At 47.1% G+C, this 20,536-nt stretch overlaps 1 long non-coding RNA gene across 1 annotated transcript in view; it reads right to left on the bottom strand.

Annotated features, from left to right (window-relative positions):
- LOC306814067 overlaps positions 1-19,202 on the bottom strand; it is a 323,823-nt gene extending 304,621 nt beyond the window's left edge. The window contains exon 1 of the long non-coding RNA XR_013777083.1: positions 19,134-19,202. This is a non-coding gene — a long non-coding RNA (uncharacterized lncRNA). The remainder of the gene's footprint in view (positions 1-19,133) is intronic.
- Positions 19,203-20,536: the final 1,334 nt, after the last annotated feature.

The following is a 20,536-nucleotide window of genomic DNA, read 5'->3' as shown; positions in this document are numbered from 1 at the left end:
CATGTTCTCTGGAGCAGTTTTTGCATCAGCACATGCAGGAGAAAAAGCCACACACACTGTCAAGCTTTTTCTCCTAGCTTTTGCCACTCTGGGAGTTCCACAAAAAATTAAAACTGACAATGGTCCCGCTTACAAATCTTAAAATTTAAAAAAGTTTCTCAGTGAATGGGGGATTGAACACACCACCGGCATTGCTGCAAACGCTACAGGACAATCCATTATAGAAAAAACTCATCAAACCCTCAAAAGAGTTCTCAACCAGCAACAAAGAGACACAAAAATTTTATCTCCAGTTGAAAGACTTTGCAAAGCTCTCTATGTTATCAATTTTTAAAATTGCACAACTTCGGAACCCGATCCCCCAATTCTTCGTCATTTTTCAAACTCCACAAAAGCCAAACTCACTGAGAAACCACCGGTGCTGTTAAAAGACCCATAAGCACACCAAATTTCTGGGCCCTTCCAATTAATCACCTGGGGAAGGGGATATGCTTGCGTATCCCTGCCATCTGGTCCAAGATGGTACCCAGGAAAAAACATAAAACCATATCTGGGCACAGCAAAACAAACTTCTTCAGGCACCAAAAAAAATTCTCCTAAATCAAACACAAAACCTCCTCAAGACCAAACCAGCTCTGCATGGAGACGCAGGCATCGCAGAGCACTCACATACCAAAGGAAAAACCGTCCTGTCACTCGACAGCAGACGAAACAGAAAACCAAGCAGCCTTTAGCTGCCTCAGATAAGCCTTAAACTGAAATTAAGTTTTTGCAGTTTTAGTTTAAAAAATTATTAACCTTTTTAAATTTTTTTTTGTTTTGCTATTACTTTTGTTAAAATCCTTAATCCTATAACAAATTTCTTCTGTGTTCAGTGTTAAGAAAAAAAAGGGGGGGGGGGAAGGGAAACGACAAAATCCTCTCCCTCGTCTCTCCAAAATAACGAATTTTGCTTGTATTTCCTGTCAGAAGCCTCATCCTTGTTCAAAGATGAAAATTATCTTCGTTGATGTTCTTTTCACTGCTGCTGGGATGTTCTTCAACAAACCTCATGCCTTTGGCTGGATGAGCCCACAACCCAGCCACAATATTTGGGTGACCTTAGCAAAGACATGAAAACAAGATAACTTGTGTTTATCCCTAAGCAGCCTTGACAATCCACTTTCCACATGTTTAGTGGGAATTCCAGTCACAGCAGATGAATGGCCCGTTCAGAACTCAGAATTCCTCATCACCACAGGTAAGAGACCTAACCCCGTGGACACTTGGGATGATTGGACAAAAATTTTGCCAAATGCCCTTGAGGAACCCCAAGAATTACATTTGCTGGGGTCCTCCAAAGCAACATACTGTGTTAAATTTTACTTTAAACGCCCAAAAGAAAATATACAGGAATTGGATTTGCACAAAAACACGTACAGAAAAAGCATATCACCCATCAATAAAGCATACAATTATCCAGATTGGTGTAATTACACCGCTCCCACAATTTCAGAGTCCTCGCTTCATCCCAAGAAATTGCCCAAGGGAATGTTTCTCATCTGTGGTGATCGAGTTCGGGCCGGGATCCCCTCTCGTTTCCAGGGGGGACCTTGTAGCCTTGGCAAGCTTTCTACCCTCACCCCCAACACTACCTTATTACACAATTGGAAAAAAAAATAGAAATTCAAAACGTGAAAAAAGATCTTACACTGAATTTGACAAAAATTGTGACCCCAAAATGTATATTTGGAACAAACCCAAAAGAATTGCTGCCTCCCTGTTTTATCCATGGGTAGCAGCAGCAAAAAACCTTGGTGACATTGACCATTAAGGGTGCTGGCTCAGCAAGCAGGCCAACGCTACATCTGCTGCTCTGAGTGACCTTTTGAAAGATGAAGAAACCATAAGACACGCAACCCTGCAAAATCGAGCAGCAATTGACTTTCTGTTGCTTTCTCACGGACATGGCTGCGAAGACTTTGAAGGAATGTGCTGTTTCAACCTGTCTTCTCGCTCCACATCCATTCAAGAAAACATCCAAAAGCTGAACAACCTCATGAAAGACCTCAAAACTGAAACCACTCCAGACTGGGTCAACAACCTTTTTAGCCAATGGGGACTAACACAATGGGCTTCGTCCTTGGTCAAAGGAATTGTGTGGATTTTTATTGTTATTCTTTTTGTGTTAGTTATGTTCTCATGTTGTTGGGGGTTGAGTGTTTTTCTGTTACTGTGTCAATTGAAAGAATTTTTCCCATTATCATGCCAATGGAGCTGGCCGGGCTACACCCAGGGTCCCTGATGGGTCCAGATAAAAGGGGGTGGGTGGGGATGGCCCCGAAGGGGCCTCTGAGGCTTCCGGGAGGGCACTCCGGTTTCCGGCGAGCCGGGAGGAGGACGTGCGGGATCGTTCAGCCACGCAGCCGAGCACAGCAGAGCCAGACCCTCTGCGATCACCTGCCCTGCATCTGCCCCGTTCCAGCCTCCTGCCTCTGCGGACACAGCTGATCACCCAGACACACACGGTGAGCGAGGAGCCGCCGCTGCAGCCCGTTCCCGCCCGGGACCGGCGTGGCCGCTGCCGCCCCTCCCCCCCTCCTTCCTGCCTTCGTTTCCCGCTTGCCTTTTTGGCAGATCCTGGCTCTGGACTAAGCACAGAGACAGCGTGCTTGCATCTAAAGGGACTGACATCGAGTTATCTATTTCGTTCTGTTAGCAATATAAACTGTTATTGTTTTCTGTTTGTACAGTTAGATATATTAGTAAAAGAGCTGTTATTCCCACCCCCCCTTATCTCTGCCTCAGAGTCCTTGATTCCAACAATCATAATACTTGGGGGAGGGGAGTGAAACCAAAGTCTCTATTCCAAAGGGAAACTTCTGCCCTTACTGGCAGACACCTGTCCTTTCAAACCAGGACAGATTTTGGCGCCCAGAAGTGGGACAGAGGACACTGAGTTGAGAGTTAAGACAGGAATAACAGCTCTCTTAACTGGCAATATGTTGTCTGGTTTAATCTGGTTTGTGTTCCATGTGGTCACAGCCATCTCCCTCCCATTTGTAAGCCCTTTTTTGAATTTGGGCCCCCTCACCAAGGTTGCTGTGGCTATTATCCGATTCGTTTGGTGGATTGATTATGTCAGGAATTCATGGGTTTTTAATTTTTTCTGGGAAGCGGTTGCATGGATCCGGAGCTATCGTACTCTAACTGCATGTTTCTGGGGCTATTTCAGTAATGGTACTTACTGTGAGGTAACAAGGGCAAGGGAAATTTTCTCCCAACCCATCACCCAGTTTTTTGAGGCTACCCCACTGGTTCTCAAGGATTTCAGATCTGTTTTAATTGCCAGTGTTATTATACAGTGGCTGATGTTGCTGGTAGGCTTGTTCTACTTAGCATTCAGAAACAAGGGAATATTGGCTTGGACAACAACTCTGATACCTGCCCCAGGGACTAGGGATATTGCCCCAGAACCTGCCTCTGCCCCAGAGACTAGGGATGTTGCCCCAGAACCTGCCTCTGCCCCAGGGACTAGGGATGTTGCCCCAGAATCTGCCTCTGCCCCAGGGACTAGGGATGCTGCCCCAGGGACTAGGGATGCTGCCCCAGAGCCTGATGCTGCCCCACAGCCCACCGCAGAAATGAGTCACCCAGAGTGGGTGGGGGCCCTAGTGAAGGATCTAGGCCAAATGCTGAAAGAGCAGAGTCAGATGTTGAAGGAGCATAGCCAGATGATGAAGGAGTATTTTTCTTCAGCTGGTGAGAAATCCTGCCCTAAAGAGGGAGAGTCAGATGGTGCTGCAGTGGAACCCATAGATGTTGTATCTGTCCAGGTTCCAGCTGGATCACAGGAGCAGCCACAGCCAGCAGCAGTTGCTCCTGTGGAAACTAGGAAATCTAAGATTACAACGAGGCACCTAGATAATGGGGATCAGCAAGGAGGGTCCTCACAACCAGCAAGGGAGCCAGAGGTTGAGATTGTCACCGAGTCCCTCTCATACGATAGTCTCCGTAACCTGCGTAAAGACATTGCTTGGCGGGGCCGTGAGCCTTTTACAACTTGGTTACTCCGGGTCTGGGACCTTACGGGAACAGGTGTACAACTGGATGGAACTGAGGCCAGGAATTTGGGATCCTTGGCCCAGGATTCAGGTGTGGACCAGATATTCGTAAGGGAGCAAGGCCTCCTTTCCCTCTGGGACCGGCTTTTAATGAGTGTGAGAGAGAAGTTTGTCCACAGAGAGAGAATGCAGGAGCACCATCGTAGGATGCGCTGGAAGACCCTTGAGGAAGGGATCCAGCAGCTGAGAGAGACAGCAGTATTAGAGGTACTCTTTGGGAGGGATGGACAGCATGACAATGACCCTGACAAGGTCAAGTGCACAGGGCAGATGTTATGGAATCTGGCAACCTTGGGTCCGTCTCAATATACCACCTACATAGCAATGATTAATGCCGATAACAGTCCAGAGACAGTGTGTTCTGTTGCCAACAAACTCAGAAATTTTGAGAGCATGATGAATGGCCCAATGCAGGCTAATGTCTCTGCCGTGGCCAGGGACCTCCAACAGGTCGAAGATAGGATGAGGGATATGAGGGAGGAGATGATAGAGAGAATTGAGGAGGTGAGGAAGATCAGCGTAGCAGCAGTACGAGTCACAGGCCCCCAAGTCAGAGCTTCACGTCCCCCAGCTAGGGAGAGAGGGTACACCTCACGAGCTGACCTGTGGTTTTTCCTGCGAGACCATGGGGAAGACATGGGAAAATGGGATGGGAAACCCACTTCTGTCCTGGCAGCACAGGTGCGCCAGCTCAGGGAGGGAAATGCTAACCGAGGGAGCCACACTAAAATGAAGGTAGCCTCAACCTCCCACAAGCAAGGTGCAGGGTATTACAGCAAGGAGGATGTTCTGTCAGATCCCCTGGAAGGAACCTCCACTATGTATGCCCAGGAAAGGAATAATAACCAAGGCTAGAGGGGCCCTGCCTCTAGCCAGGAAGAGGCATGGGATGACAGGATCTATTGGATAGTGTGGGTGCGATGGCCTGGCACGTCAAAGCCACAGAAACATAAAGTGTTAGTTGATACTGGTTCACAATGCACCCTGATACCATCAGAACATGTGGGGAAGGTACCTGTTTCCATTGTTGGGGTGACGGGGGGATCACAGGAATTCACTTTGCTGGAAGCTGAGATTAGCCTGACAGGGAAGGGGTGGCAGAAACATCCAATTGTAACTGGCCCAGGGGCACCGCGCATTCTAGGCATAGACTTCGTCAGGAACGGCTACTACAAAGACCCAAAAGGGTTCAGGTGGGCTTTTGGAATAGCTACTGTAGAGACAGAGAGCATTAAGCAGTTGAACTCCTTGCCTGGACTGTCAGAAAACCCCTCTGCAGTAGGACTCTTGAAAGTGACAGAGCAACAGGTGCCAATTGCCACCATGACCCTGCACCGCCGGCAGTACCGGACAAATCGAGATGCTGTGATCCGCATCCACAAAATGATCCGTGATCTAGAGAGCCAAGGGGTGGTCAGCAAGAGCCACTCACCCTTCAACAGTCCTATTTGGCCTGTGCAGAAATCTGATGGAGAATGGAGACTGACTGTGGACTATCGGGCATTGAATGAAGTGACTCCACCACTGAGCGCTGCCGTGCCGGACATGCTGGAACTCCAGTACGAGCTGGAGTCCAAGGCAGCAAGGTGGTATGCCACCATTGACATTGCAAATGCATTATTCTCCATTCCTTTGGCAGCAGAGTGCAGGCCTCAGTTTGCTTTCACCTGGAGGGGCGTGCAGTACACCTGGAACCGACTGCCCCAGGGGTGGAAGCACAGCCCCACCATCTGCCACGGACTGATCCAGGCTGCACTGGAAAAGGGTGAGGCTCCAGAACATTTGCAGTACATCGATGACATCATTGTGTGGGGGAACACAGCAATTGAGGTGTTTGAGAAAGGAGAGAAGATCATCCAGATTTTGCTGGGAGCCGGTTTCGCTATTAAAAAGAGCAAAGTCAAAGGACCTGCCCGAGAGATCCAGTTCCTGGGAGTGAAGTGGCAGGATGGACGGCGCCAGATCCCCACTGAAGTCATCAATAAGATCACTGCAATGTCTCCGCCAACAAGCAAGAAGGAGGCACAAGCTTTTCTAGGTGCTATTGGCTTTTGGAGAATGCACCTACCTGAGTACAGCCAGATTGTGAGCCCTCTCTACCAGGTCACTCGCAAGAAGAACGATTTCCATTGGGGCCCTGAACAACAGCAAGCCTTCACCCAGATCAAACAGGAAATCGCTCATGCAGTGGCCCTTGGCCCAGTCAGGACAGGACCAGAGGTAAAGAATGTGCTCTACTCTGCAGCTGGGAACCATGGTCTGTCCTGGAGCCTTTGGCAGAAGGTGCCTGGTGAGACCCGAGGCCGACACCTGGGATTCTGGAGCAGAAGCTAAAAAGGATCTGAAGCCAACTACACTCCCACAGAGAAGGAAATCTTGGTTGCCTATGAGGGAGTTCAAGCTGCCCCAGAGGTGATTGGCACAGAAGCACAACTTCTCCTGGCACCTCGACTGCCAGTGCTGAGGTGGATGTTCAAAGGAAAGGTTCCCTCTACTCACCATGCCACCGACGCCACATGGAGCAAGTGGATTGCCCTCATCATGCAGCGCGCCTGTATTGGTAACCTGAATCGTCCTGGGATTTCGGAGATAATCACGAACTGGCCAGAAGGTGAAGATTTTGGTCTCGCTGATCAAGAGGAGCAGAAGCAAGTGACCCGGGCTGAAGAAGCTCCACCGTACAACCAGCTGCCAGCAGATGAAACACGCTACGCCCTTTTCACCGACGGTTCCTGCCGCATTGTGGGGATGAACCGGAAGTGGAAAGCTGCCGTATGGAGCCCCACACAACAGGTTGCACAAGCTACCGAAGGAGAAGGTGGATCGAGTCAACTTGCTGAACTCAAAGCTGTTCAGCTGGCCTTGGACATTGCTGAGAGAGAGAAATGGGCAAAGCTCTACCTTTACACTGATTCGTGGATGGTAGCCAATGCTCTGTGGGGTTGGCTGGAAAGGTGGAAAAAGGCTGACTGGCAACGTAGAGAAAAACCAATCTGGGCTGCTGATGAGTGGAAAGACATTGCCACTCGGGTAGAGAAGCTCCCTGTGAAAGTCCATCATGTGGATGCCCATGTTCCCAAGAGTCGGGCTAATGAAGAACACAGGCACAACAAGCAGGTAGATCAGGCTGCACAGATAGAGGTCTCAAAGATAGACTTAGATTGGGAACACAAGGGAGAACTGTTCCTGGCTCGATGGGCCCACGATGCCTCAGGCCATCAGGGCAGAGACGCCACCTATAAGTGGGCACGAGACCGAGGGGTGGATCTAACCATGGACAGCATCTCTCAGGTTATTCATGACTGTGACACTTGCGCTGCCATCAAACAGGCCAAGCGGGTGAAGCCCCTCTGGTATGGGGGGCGATGGTCCAAATATAAGTATGGAGAGGCCTGGCAGATTGACTATATCACACTGCCTCAAACCTGCCAGGGCAAGCGCTACTTGCTGACCATGGTGGAAGCCACCACCGGATGGTTGGAGACCTACGCTGTGCCCCATGCCACTGCTCGGAGCACCATCCTGGGCCTGGAAAAACAAGTCCTCTGGAGACATGGTACCCCTGAAAGAATTGAGTCAGACAATGGGACTCATTTCAAAAATAGCCTTATAAACACCTGGACTAAAGAACATGGCATCGAGTGGGTGTACCATATTCCCTACCATGCACCAGCGGCTGGGAAAGTCGAACGGTGCAATGGTCTGCTTAAAACCACCTTAAAGGCACTTGGTGGGGGGACTTTCAAGAACTGGGAGATCAATCTACCAAAGGCCACATGGTTAGTGAATACCCGAGGTTCCACTAACCGAGCAGGCCCTGCCCAGTCAGAGCCCTTGGGAGCAGCAGATGGAGATAAGGTTCCAGTGGTACACCTGAGAGGCATGTTAGGGAAAACTGTCTGGGTGAACTCTGCTTCTAGCAAAGAGAATCCTGTTCGTGGGGTGGTTTTCGCTCAAGGACCAGGTTGCACTTGGTGGGTGATGCAAAAGGATGGAGAGACCCGATGCATACCCCAAGGGGACCTTGTTCTAGGGTGAACTATATATGATACTATGCCTGTAACTACATGTATGTATATAATTTAACGGTTTCAATATGATGTAGCATGTTGGCATGGAAAAAATTCGGGGTGGATAATGTTGGGGGTTGAGTGTTTTTCTGTTACTGTGTCAATTGAAAGAATTTTTCCCATTATCATGCCAATGGAGCTGGCCGGGCTACACCCAGGGTCCCTGATGGGTCCAGATAAAAGGAGGTGGGTGGGGATGGCCCCGGAGGGGCCTCTGAGGCTTCCGGGAGGGCACTCGCGTTTCCGGTGAGCTGGGAGGAGGACGCCTCGGATCGTTCAGCCACGCGGCCGAGCACAGCAGAGCCAGACCCTCTGCGATCACCTGCCCTGCATCTGCCCCATTCCAGCCTCCTGCCTCTGTAGACACAGCTGATCACCCAGACACACACGGTGAGCGAGGAGCCGCCGCTGCAGCCCGTTCCCGCTTGGGACCGGCGTGGCTGCTGCCGCCCCTCCCCCCCTCTTTCCTGCCTTCGTTTCCCGCTTGCCTTTTTGGCAGATCCGGGCTCTGGACTAAGCACAGAAACAGCGTGCTTGCATCTAAAGGGACTGACACCGAGTTATCTATTTAGTTCTGTTAGCAATATTAACTGTTATTGTTTTCTGTTTGTACAGTTAGATATATTAGTAAAAGAGCTGTTATTCACACCCCCCTTATCTCTGCCTCAGAGTCTTTGATTCAAACAATCATAATACTTGGGGGAGGGGAGTGGAACCAAAGTCTCTATTCCAAAGGGAAACTTCTGCCCTTACTGGCAGACACCTGTCCTTTCAAACCAGGACACATGTTTAGTTCAATTTTTTAAGAAAACTGTTAAAAACGCTCTCTTTGTAAATACAGAGAGAGGAATTGTAGATGTTACACTGCCTAAAGCATACCCCTGGGACGCCATCCCATGAAACAAAGAAATTCCTTCAAAGGAAATCCCCCCTCCCTTATCGAAAACCCCGTTATCTCTTAGGATTTCTATTGGCTCTTAAAGTCACAAGTTAATTGGTTTTTTTCTTACTTAGAGTTTTAAGATGATTGGTTAGTTTGTACGTTGTAGTTTTCATTGGTTAAAAACTCAATCCTCTGGAAACCTATATAAAGTCTTTTGTTATCTGATATAATTAGACCATTGTTAGCATCTCCCTTCGAGGACAATAAAGTTATCCTCGTAACTTTTGCTGAGCGGTTTCAAGAATTTGTTCTTTGCTAGTGAGTAGCTAGAGGCTCTGCATCCAGGGTTCGGAAGTACCTGGACTCAGGGCTGCAGACCACGGGGTTGGAAAACACCCAGCTCTAAAAATTGCTACAAGTCTCCATTCCCCATCAGATTTATGCACACGCCAAATGGGGCTGTTAAAGGGTGAGTGGGTTTTGCTGACCACTCCCTGGGTCTCCAGCTCTCGGATCATGTTATGAATAGGAAACACAGCATCTTGAGTTGTTCTATACTGCCAGCGATGCACTATTGAATTGGCAATTGGTACTCATTGTTCTTCTCCCTGCAGAAGTCCTACTGTAATTGGATTCTCAGATAGTCCAGGCAAGATATTCAATTGCCGGATGCGCTCTGCCATCACAGTTGCTATTCCAAATGCCCATCTAAGTCCTTTTCGGTCCTTAAAATACCCACTCCGAAGGTAATCTATGCCCAAAATACATGGGTCCTCTGGACCAGTCACAATAACATGTCTTCCAATCCTTTCCAGTTAAACTCACTTCCGCTTCCACCAGGGTGAAGTCCTGTGATCTGCCTGTCACACCAGCAATTGAAACAGATTCTGCTCCCACATGTCTTGATGGAAGTATCGTACACTGTGCACCTGTGTCTACTAAAGCTTTATATTTCTGTGGTTTCGAAGTGCCAGGCCATCGAATCCACACAGTCCAAAAAACATGGTTCTTCCTTGCCTCACCCTGGCTAGAGGCAGGGCCCCTCTAAGCCTGTTGCTCCTTCTTTTCTGGGGCATAAATCTTAGAGGTTCCCTCAACAGGGTCAGACATGTCATTATCAGTATCACATTCGGCACTTTGGCTGTGAGAAACAGGAGCGGCTCTCCTTTTGGTGGAACTTCCTCTTTCAATCTTTCCTTCTTCCTTCAAATCCTGCACTCGTTGTGCCAGAGCACCCGTAGGCTTCCCATCCCATCTTCTCATGTTCTCTCCAGAATCCTGCAAGAAAAACCACAACTCACCTTGGGGAGTGTACCTCCTCTCCCAATTGGGGGAACGTCTACATTGGGTACCAGGGTTTCTCATCTGTACAGCTGAGATTTGGAGGAGGTCCTCCTTAATCTCCTCCCTGAGTCTCCGATGATTTTTCTCTACTTTATCTTCTAAGTTTTGCAAGCGTGTTTCCACAGCTGCAATTCTAGCATGAGTCAGGCCATGTACTGCATCCGCATATGCACGAAGCTTCTTTGCCATATCGAGTACTGTCTCATACACCTCATCTCTCTTCATTATCACTAGGGCAGACGCATATTCAGGTCGCCCAAGCCGCACGAGTTTTCCCCACATCACCGGTGTGCTTGGTACCAGGTCTGGATTTCTAGTTGTTACATCATCCGAAAAAATAATTTCTGCTACTGCCATTTCCCTGAGGCGTTGGACCCCCTGCTCTATGGTTTTCCATCGAGTCTGCTGCATATACAGGTCATCTGCACACAGATATCTTTGTGCTACGCTATCCAGGACCCGTGCACAGGGGCTTTGAGGGTTAGCCCTTTTCATCACACTTTGGTCAATAACAGAATCATTGGACAGAGACCCCAAATGTCTCGCTTCAGAGCCATCTAAAACTGTGGCCTCACCTGCCGCATCCCAGAGACGAACTAGCCAGCTGATTATAGATTTATCAGGTCGCCGGGTGTAATCTTTTCTTAAACCACGAAGATCCTTTAGGGAAAGGGATTCATTATTGGTCTCTGCTCTCCCACTAGTTGTTTTGGCTCCTGATTTTACATCAGGAGGTGTTGAGGGTCCCTCTCCATCATCATCATCATCATCATCATCATCATCATCATCATCATTATCCACCGGCCAATCGGTCTTCTTGGTGCACTTCCCACTTCTCATACTGGTAGCCACAGCCATTGGTTGGGGTTTATTATCCAGTTACCTGCTGGGTTTAGGCCTAGGGGGTTGGCAGCAATTTGAGTAAATGAGATAGTAAATAATTTATCTCTCTGTTCCCTTTCCTCTGTCTTCTGCTCTATAGTGCTTAGCAAGGTTCGATATGCATGTGCCAGGGCCCAGCTCACTGTATTAATCCTTTTCTCTTTAGAACCATCCTGGCACTTCCCCTTTAAGTATCTTGCAACCTCGATTGGATCCTGAATCTGTTCAGGTGGGAATTCCCAGACCATGGGGTCAGAAAATTCCTTTAAAATCTGGCCCATTTTCTCCCATTTACCATTCCACTCAAGATTCCTCCTGCTTAGCTTGACTTTTAAATCAGGAGTCTTCCCAGCCCCTTTAGAAATCTCGGCCTTTATTCTATATAAAATACAAACGGTGTAACAAAAACTTACTAAATTAATTGCCAGAAAGATGATTTCCTTAATATTCAGGGAGATCTGAATGTTTTCTAATACAGATGTAACTGATTCAGAGGAGAGGAAAGGAAATAAAGGCAGGAAATCCTCTTTTCCTGCTTCTCCTCTGATAAACAACACAAATGATGATTTATACATTCCTGAAGCCGATTCCAACATTCTCATAAATCTCCTGTATGCCATTACCACCAAGCCTAGCCCGATGAGTATTTTTGTTAATATCTCTTTAATACAAAACTACGTATTAAAGACAACACCGGAGCTATCTCCGGATAAGTAAACAAACCCAAGGACCACTACGGTATTAACACTTCAAAAACCCTAACGACCACACATACACGCAGGTTTTCACAACAAAGACATTATGGATTCAATAGACATACCAATACCAACAGTTGAAAACAAAATATTATTAAAGTTTTTTCCACTTTTTTTTGGTTCCCCGTATGGGCCACCAAATTAATTTGTCCAAGTTTAGGACAAATTTGGGGAAAGACCTCCAAAGGAGCCCCCCCCCCCACACACAATTCCTGCCTTCACCGGGCTCAGAAAAAAATTTCTTCAGGGGAAAGTGGAAAAAACTTATTTATTAACAAAAAATACAAGAGAAACACTTCCCAGCACAGACCCAGATGACCAAAAAATTTCAACGAGACAGAAAGACGAACTCGGTTGATCTTCACTGGGAAAGGCGGCAGAGCTTCTTGGGCAGACTTCCAGAGGCGGTCTGTGAAGTTCAGATTTGTCTCCTCTGGAGCCAGTGCAAATCTTGGAGATGAGGGGAAGAAGGGAGAGAGGGAGAGGGGCAGCCGGGGGCAAGCAAAAATGAGCCGGGGGCAAGCAAAAGTGAGCCAGGGGCAAGCAAAAGCAGCGGGGGCAAGCAGCAGCAGCAGCAGCAGCAGCAGCGGTGGCAGCAGGGCCAGCAGAAAACAGCAGCCTAGATAAAGCAGCCCGGGGGAGGCGGCCGGCAGCTCCATGTCAGGGGCTGGGAGAGGAGCTAGTCACATCAACCCAGAACAGTCTGCCAGGTCTCCTCAGTGTGGTCCACACCATGTTTAGAGTCAAGACAAAGATTTTTAGGGAAGTTGTCTCAAGACCTGCCCCGGGGATGGATAGTCATGAGTGGCAAAGAATGTGGGAGAAAATGGGCCAGCTTTTGATGGAGTATTCTGCTCCAGTGGTTTGTAAGTTCACCCCTGAAAAACTACAGGACCCTGATAAACTGGCAGAATATTTGTTTTAAAAATGTTATGGCAGTTCCAAAGAGGCACAAAGTTATGCAATGTGCTGGGCCCTGGATACTATTTATCAGACACTACTCAATACTAGACAGCACCCTCAGGGGAAGGAAGAGGAGGAAAACAGAACAACAGGCACTTAAACTCTGCAGTTGAACCAGAGATACAACCCATCTTGGTAGCAGTCACCCCTATACGGAAGAAAAAAATCCAAGACCAAATCAGTTTGCTTAGTGAGGGATGAAGAGGAAGCAGGGCCCTCACAACTAGTGAAAGAGACAGAGCCAGAGATAATCTGATCTCTGTTCCCAGGTAAGCTGCGAGATATGCGAAAAGATTTCAGTCACTAGTCAGGTGAGCCTCTGGTGACCTGGCTGCTCCAATGCTGGAATATCGCAGCCCACACTATGAAACTGAATGGCAGCGAAGCCAAGCAACTTGGGTACCTGTCCTGGGATGTGGGCATTGACAAGAGGATTGGGAAAAGGACATGTCAGAAAATTAAGCCACAAATACCAGAGGTTTATGTCCAAAAAGGAGACACGAGAGTCTTTTTACTTAATTTGAATAAAGGGAGAGGCCATGGGGCATTCTCCTGGTGTCTCTCGAATTTTTGGAGGACACAGCCTCCCTTTTTATTCTAATTTCCCTCTCTCTTTCCCCATTGGCTGAGGTACTTGAGAGGTACAGACTTCCCAGAACACCTGATACCTAATATGCCCCTCTAATGTATAACCCTCTCTTTTAATTTTTAACTCTTATGGAATTTATGGTTTTTTCTCATTTTTTCTTTCAATATCCAGATTCATTTATCAGCAAACCTAGTTTGTTTGTAAAGGTAAATATATTTTTTCCATTAATCAATCAGTGGAATCCTTCCCATTGTTTCTTTTATCTCTTAGTGCTAGTTTTATCTACCAGCAGACCCACAGCTTGTTTGTAAAAACAAATCCGTCATTCCTCTCAGACAGAAACACAGCCTCTGGAGGTGATTCCTATCAAGCATGTGAGAAAGGTATCTTTGCAAGGATGATCTATCAGTACACCAAGACAAGTGGAACACCATGGAGAAAAGTATCAAGTACCTAAAAGAATTAGCTGTGCTGGAGATAACGTATAGGGATTCAAATAACGAACAATGCAATATAAATACAGATGACATCCAGTGTACACAAACCATGTGGTGGAAATTCCTACAGAGCATACCAGTGTCATATGCCAACTCATTGAGAGTGGTCATGGAAGGAAGAAGAAAGAGTGGTCACTTTTCTTAGCAGACTCCAGCTATATGAAGAAACTGTCTCTACCCCAATACAGGCCTACAACTCATCTGTGGAAAGACTGTCCAAGGACTTCCAGCAATTTAAAGAAGAAATTAAAAAGGACCAACAGAAATTGTAGCAGTTTTTTAGGGTTGGGTATTTTCCAACCCCGTGGTCTGCAGCCCTGAGTCCAGGTACTTCCGAACCCTGGATGCAGAGCCCCTAGCTACTCACTAGCAAAGAACAAATTCTTGAAACCACTCAGCAAAAGTTACGAGGATAACTTTATTGTCCTCGAAGGGAGACGCTAACAATGGTCTAATTATATCAGATAACAAAAGACTTTATATAGGTTTCCAGAGGATTGAGTTTTTAACCAATAAAAACTACAACTTACAAACTAACCAATCATCTTAAAACTCTAAGTAAGAAAAAAACCAATTAACTTGTGACTTTAAGAGCCAATAGAAATCCTAAGAGATAACGGGGTTTTCGATAAGGGAGGGGGGATTTCCTTTGAAGGAATTTCTTTGTTTCATGGGATGGCGTCCCAGGGGTATCCTTTAGGCAGTGTAACATCTTCTACAATTCCTCTCTCTGTATTTACAAAGAGAGCGTTTTTAACAGTTTTCTTAAAACATTGAACTAAACATGAGAACATAACTAACACAAAAAGAATAACAATAAAAATCCACACAATTCCTTTGACCAAGGACGAAGCCCATTGTGTTAGTCCCCATTGGCTAAAAAGGTTGTTGACCCAGTCTGGAGTGGTTTCAGTTTTGAGGTCTTTCATGAGGTTGTTCAGCTTTTGGATGTTTTCTTGAATGGATGTGGAGCGAGAAGACAGGTTGAAACAGCACATTCCTTCAAAGTCTTCGCAGCCATGTCCGTGAGAAAGCAACAGAAAGTCAATTGCTGCTCGATTTTGCAGGGTTGCATGTCTTATGGTTTCTTCATCTTTCAAAAGGTCACTCAGAGCAGCAGATGTAGCGTTGGCCTGCTTGCTGAGCCAGCACCCTTAATGGTCAATGTCACCAAGGTTTTTTGCTGCTGCTACCCATGGATAAAACAGGGAGGCAGCAATTCTTTTGGGTTTGTTCCAAATATACATTTTGGGGTCACAATTTTCGTCAAATTCAGTGTAAGATCTTTTTTCACGTTTTGAATTTCTATTTTTTTTCCAATTGTGTAATAAGGTAGTGTTGGGGGTGAGGGTAGAAAGCTTGCCAAGGCTACAAGGTCCCCCCTGGAAACGAGAGGGGATCCCGGCCCAAACTCGATCACCACAGATGAGAAACATTCCCTTGGGCAATTTCTTGGGATGAAGCAAGGACTCTGAAATTGTGGGAGCAATGTAATTACACCAATCTGGATAATTGTATGCTTTATTGATGGGTGATATGTCTTTTCTGTACGTATTTTTGTGCAAATCCAATTCCTGTATATTTTCTTTTGGGCGTTTAAAGTAAAATTTAACACAGTATGTTGCTTTGGAAGACTCCAGCAAATGTAATTCTTGGGGTTCCTCAAGAGCATTTGGCAAAATTTTTGTCCAATCATCCCAAGTGTCCACGGGGTTAGGTCTCTTACCTGTGGTGATGAGGAATTCTGAGTTTTGAACGGGCCATTCATCTGCTGTGAATGGAATTCCCACTAAACATATGGAAAGTGGATTGTCAAGGCTGCCTAGGGATAAACACAAGTTATCTTGTTTTCATGTCTTTGCTAAGGTCACCCAAATATTGTGGCTGGGTTGTAGGCTCATCCAGCTGAAAGCATGAGGTATGTTGACATGTGCACGCCTCATGTTCAGGTTTAAATACCCCTTGGCCTTTCTGGGCCCTTTCCCCAGGTGGAATTGCCGGTCATTTGGCCACTCAGGAGCTGGGCTAAGGGTTCCAGGGGCAGGTGTGGAGCTTTGTCTCCAGGATGCCAGTGATTAGCAGTCTTGGCTGGGCTGGGATACAGGCTCTAGGAGTGGGGGGTTGTTGTGGTTTGACACTGGCCCAACACCAGGCAGCCACGAGAGTCACTTGCTCACCCTCTCCTGCTACAGCTGGGCAGAGGAGGCAAAAGGGGAAAAAAAAAGATAAAGAAGGCTTCATGAGTCAGATAAGGTCCGGGAGAAATATTTCAAGGGCAAAGTAGGCTCAATGTAAATTGCAAAGTGAATTTATTACTAACAGAATCAGAGGAGGATAATGAGAAGTAAAATACGCCCTTATAACACCTTTTTTCCCCCAGCCCCTTCCCCTTTCCCATCAACAGTGCAGGGAGACAGGGCGTGGGGGTTTTGGTCAGTTCATCACTGAGATTTTCTTCTGCTGCTCTGGGAGAGGAGTCCTTCCCCTATGTGGCTGTGGGGTCCCTCACATGGGAGACAGTTCTCCATGAACATCTCCAGTGTGGGTCCACTCTCATGAGCAGCAGCTGTACCACACCTGCCGCAACGTGAACTCCCCCCCACAGTCAGACAGTTCTCCCAAAACTGGTGTGATGTGGGTCTCTTTCCACGGGGTGCAGTCCTCCAAGGACAGGCTGCTCCAGCCTGGAAGCAGGAGCCCCCTCTCTCCTCTGGGTCTTCCACTGGACCACAGCCTCCTCCAGGTATCCACCCGCTCCAGCATGGGCACCTCCCCCATGGGCTGCAGGTGAATCTCTCTGCATACCCTGTGTACCCATGGGCTGCAGGGGGACAACCTGCTTCACCATGGTCATCACCACAGCCTGCAGAGGAATCTCAGCTCTGGTGCCTGGAGCACCTCCTCCCCCTCCTCCACTGACCTTGGTGTCTCCATGTTGTTTTCCATCACATGTTCTCACCTCCTCCTCCTCTCTAAGAGCAAAAACCCATTACTTTGTTTTGATTTTCTTCTTAAATATGCTATCACAGAGGCATTACCAACCTCTCTCATTTGCCCAGTTTTGGCCGGCAGCATGTCTATCTTCAGAGCCATCAGCCATTTGGCTCTGCTGGACATGGTGGGAAGCTTCCAGCAGCTTCTCACAGCAGCCATCTTTGTGGCCCCCCTGCTTCCAAAAATTAAGCCATGCCAAACCAATACAGGGGTGCAGGGCAGTGCACTGCCTCACCACAGCAATGCCCAACCTGCTCCTTCGCTCACATATATGTACCCCAAAATGTCTCAAGACATCAATCTTTAATATCTCACATCACTGCCCTGCTGAAGAGAGAGAGGACACACCACAAGGTTACTGATGCTTTTACCTGCATGACCACAGAGAGGACATGAAGAAGTCAGGTGGAAAACACACCTCTTACTTGGTATCACAAATACATGAGCTGAGAGGAAGAACAATCACTGCAGGAAATTCTTCAAGGATAAATACTGTTCCAGTTTCCAGTGAGCAAATCCCCAGGCAGAGTAGTATCACAGAATGAGTGGGAACTTTAGACAAGCACTGCCTTAGCCTCAGATTTTTGGCAACAGCTTAAATTTAAGAAATCACCCTGACATGCAAGTTCTAAGGATGGCAGAACAGGTCTATTTAAGAGTTATTTATTGAACAGATGGGAGATAACAAACAAAAGGTCTTAATCAGAGTTATTTACTACACAGTGTCACAGCACAAGCAGGCTTGTAGCTGGGCAATTAATTTGGCCATAGATAAGAAATTCAATTTGATTAGCCTGGTTCGATAAACAGGCCCCTAGGTGAACAATTACAGGATATATTCAAACCCAAACAGGGATTTCACCCAATGATGTTCCATCCTAAGGTGCAGATACCCATTGGTCGTAGAGCTGAGCTGCCAGAACTCCTAACCAATCAGCTGTCATGAGCCAGGAAATTCAAATCCCCTAATTTAGAGTGGAACAGAACAATAAAGGGGCTTTTGTCACATGGATCACAGAGGGTCATGTTGTTTATCTCCAGCCACATCCCCAGTCAATACTATAACATAAAACCAAAAGAACTACTAGTAGATTGCATAAAACAGTGCATGATATCAAGATACCTATAGTAAAGTTACCAAAAGAAATAGTATTAATTAGGAGTCAAATGTAACTTACCACTGAAATTGTGATAGTGTACAGAGTTCTTTTGCTCAACCTCCAGAGGAGTAACCACAGAGCAGATGTTCCTGCTTTGGGGATGTGCTGGTTCCACATGGAAAGGGGGAGGGGTGGAGATGCCTGAGGGAAAGCAACACAAGACCGGGGAACAGGAGGGCTGTCCCACCTCTGGGGGCTTCCCCTGTGAGCTGTGGGGACCAATCAGAGAGCTGATTTAGTAATGGACAGCTCAGGAAACCAATTTAAAAGTTATTTCACTTTCACAAATCATATTGGATTAAGTTAACTAACACTCTTTCGGCTTCCGGCCTCTGGAGGTGTGGTGGTCTCTGGCCGGGGCCCTGGCCTGGTTCTGGGCTCGGCCTCGGGCCCACCCCGGCACCCCAGCCCCGGCTTGGTGGGGGGCCTGGCCTTGCCCCCCGGCCCCGGCAGCATGGCCCCCGGCCGCATGGCCCCAGGCCCCAGCCCTGGGCTTCAGCATGGCCCCGGCAGGGCCCCGGGACGGCCCCGGCCCCTGCCCTGGTCCTGGTGGCCCCTGGCTCAGCTCGGCTCGACTTGGCTTGGCACGGCTCCCCTTTCCACATGGCATGGCTGAGGGGGCATCAGGGAGCCATCAAAGGCTCTCCCTTCCCCCTTCCCTCCCCCCCTCCTCCTCCCTCGTTCTGAGAGAAGAGGCCTCCAGCTGCCCACGTGGCATCTTCACAATCTGGATACAATTTTAACTCTTTTTAATGCCTGGATAAGCTTCTTGATCTTTTGAGCTCCCCTGAATGAGAAGGAATAAAGCACGGAGTCTACAGAAGTCAGTGGAATGAAGATAAGTTCCTGATGGGAAGAGATTGAAAAGATGCAACTGATAAGTAGCTGAAAACCTTTTTTGTGGGCTAAGGGGACGGTGACTACACTAAAATTCCTTTAAACTGTGAAATATACTTGGAGAGTTTTAAGTGCTTGAAAAGAAAACCTTTTTGCTTTGAGGAAATGGGGCTCTCTGTTTTAGGACTGGAAATATTAACAGAGACATTTAATAGAAAAAGAGATGAAAATAATTTTGTCTTTCAGCAGCCTGCCTTTAAAAGTGGTACCCCAAGTGTGTAACATAACCCATAGCACAGCTCTAGAGGGATTGTGGAAATGGGAGGAAATTCATAGTTTGCAGTTATTTCCTAGGCGGGCGCTAATTGTGAAGGTGAAGGCACCCCCTAAGCCTAAACCAAAAAAGGAACTTTTCTCTCTAAAGTGAACTGAAATGATTATTTGGGTGGATAAGTGACTGAAGTGTTTTCTGTATGTCGTTAAGAAATGTGGAATGAAGGGAGGAGGGAATAATCTAGAAATCTTATCCTGAATTCTTTTTGTGTTATTAATAAATTTCTTCTTATATCCTTTTAAGTTTTCAGCCTGCGTTGTCTTTACTCCTAAATCCTATCTCTAAAATAAAGTAAATATATTAAAATTGGCAAAACCCAAGTCACACCATGAGGGGGGAGAAACTCCAGATATTTCCAGGGAATGTGCAGAAGATTTCTGCTCCATGAAAATTTGGTGTGGCTTTTATAGTTTGTAAAGTGAGGTGTCTGTCAGTCAGAAATCCAGCTTATCTTTCCAGATCTCACTTCCACAGTAAAATGTTTATTGTCAGCTGGGAATCTTAATCCCATGGTGCCAAAATAAATCACTACAAGACAGCTTGTCCTGTTTGAGTTATTTCACCAGTGAACAAGCAACAGATAAGCTCTTGTGGTGTGGCAATATGCCCTGCTACAACTAGAAGGGTTGATGTTACTTCCAATCTTCTTGATGGAACCTCCGGTTCATATTTACAGAGACTGAGCAGACCAAAACTAGAGGGGGCCTGCCTTCAACTAGGTGGAGGAAAGGGACAATTGGATGTATTGGACTATGTATATCCAATTGGCACATTAGACCCACAAGAATATAAGGCTTTACTTGACACCAGCACACAATGTACCCTGATGCCATCAAGATACCTAGGGGCAAAATCTACCTCTGTTTCTGGGGTGCCAACAGCTGACTGTACTGGAAGCTGTAGTGAATCTGACTGCTAAGAAATGGCAAAAACACCCCATTGTGACTGGTCCAGAGGCCCTGTGCATCCTTGGCATAGATTACCTCAGGAGAGGGTATTTCAAGGAACCAAAAGGACATTGTTGGGCTATTGGGACAGCAGTTGTAGAGACAGAGGGAATTAAACAGATTAATATCTTGCCTGGCCTCTCAGAGGACACTTCTGCTGTGGGATTGCTGAAGGTCA

This window comes from Erithacus rubecula (assembly GCF_903797595.1).
Source record: "Erithacus rubecula genome assembly, chromosome: W".
Classification (NCBI taxonomy): domain Eukaryota; kingdom Metazoa; phylum Chordata; class Aves; order Passeriformes; family Muscicapidae; genus Erithacus; species Erithacus rubecula.
This window is presented reverse-complemented; position numbering and strand designations above follow the sequence as displayed.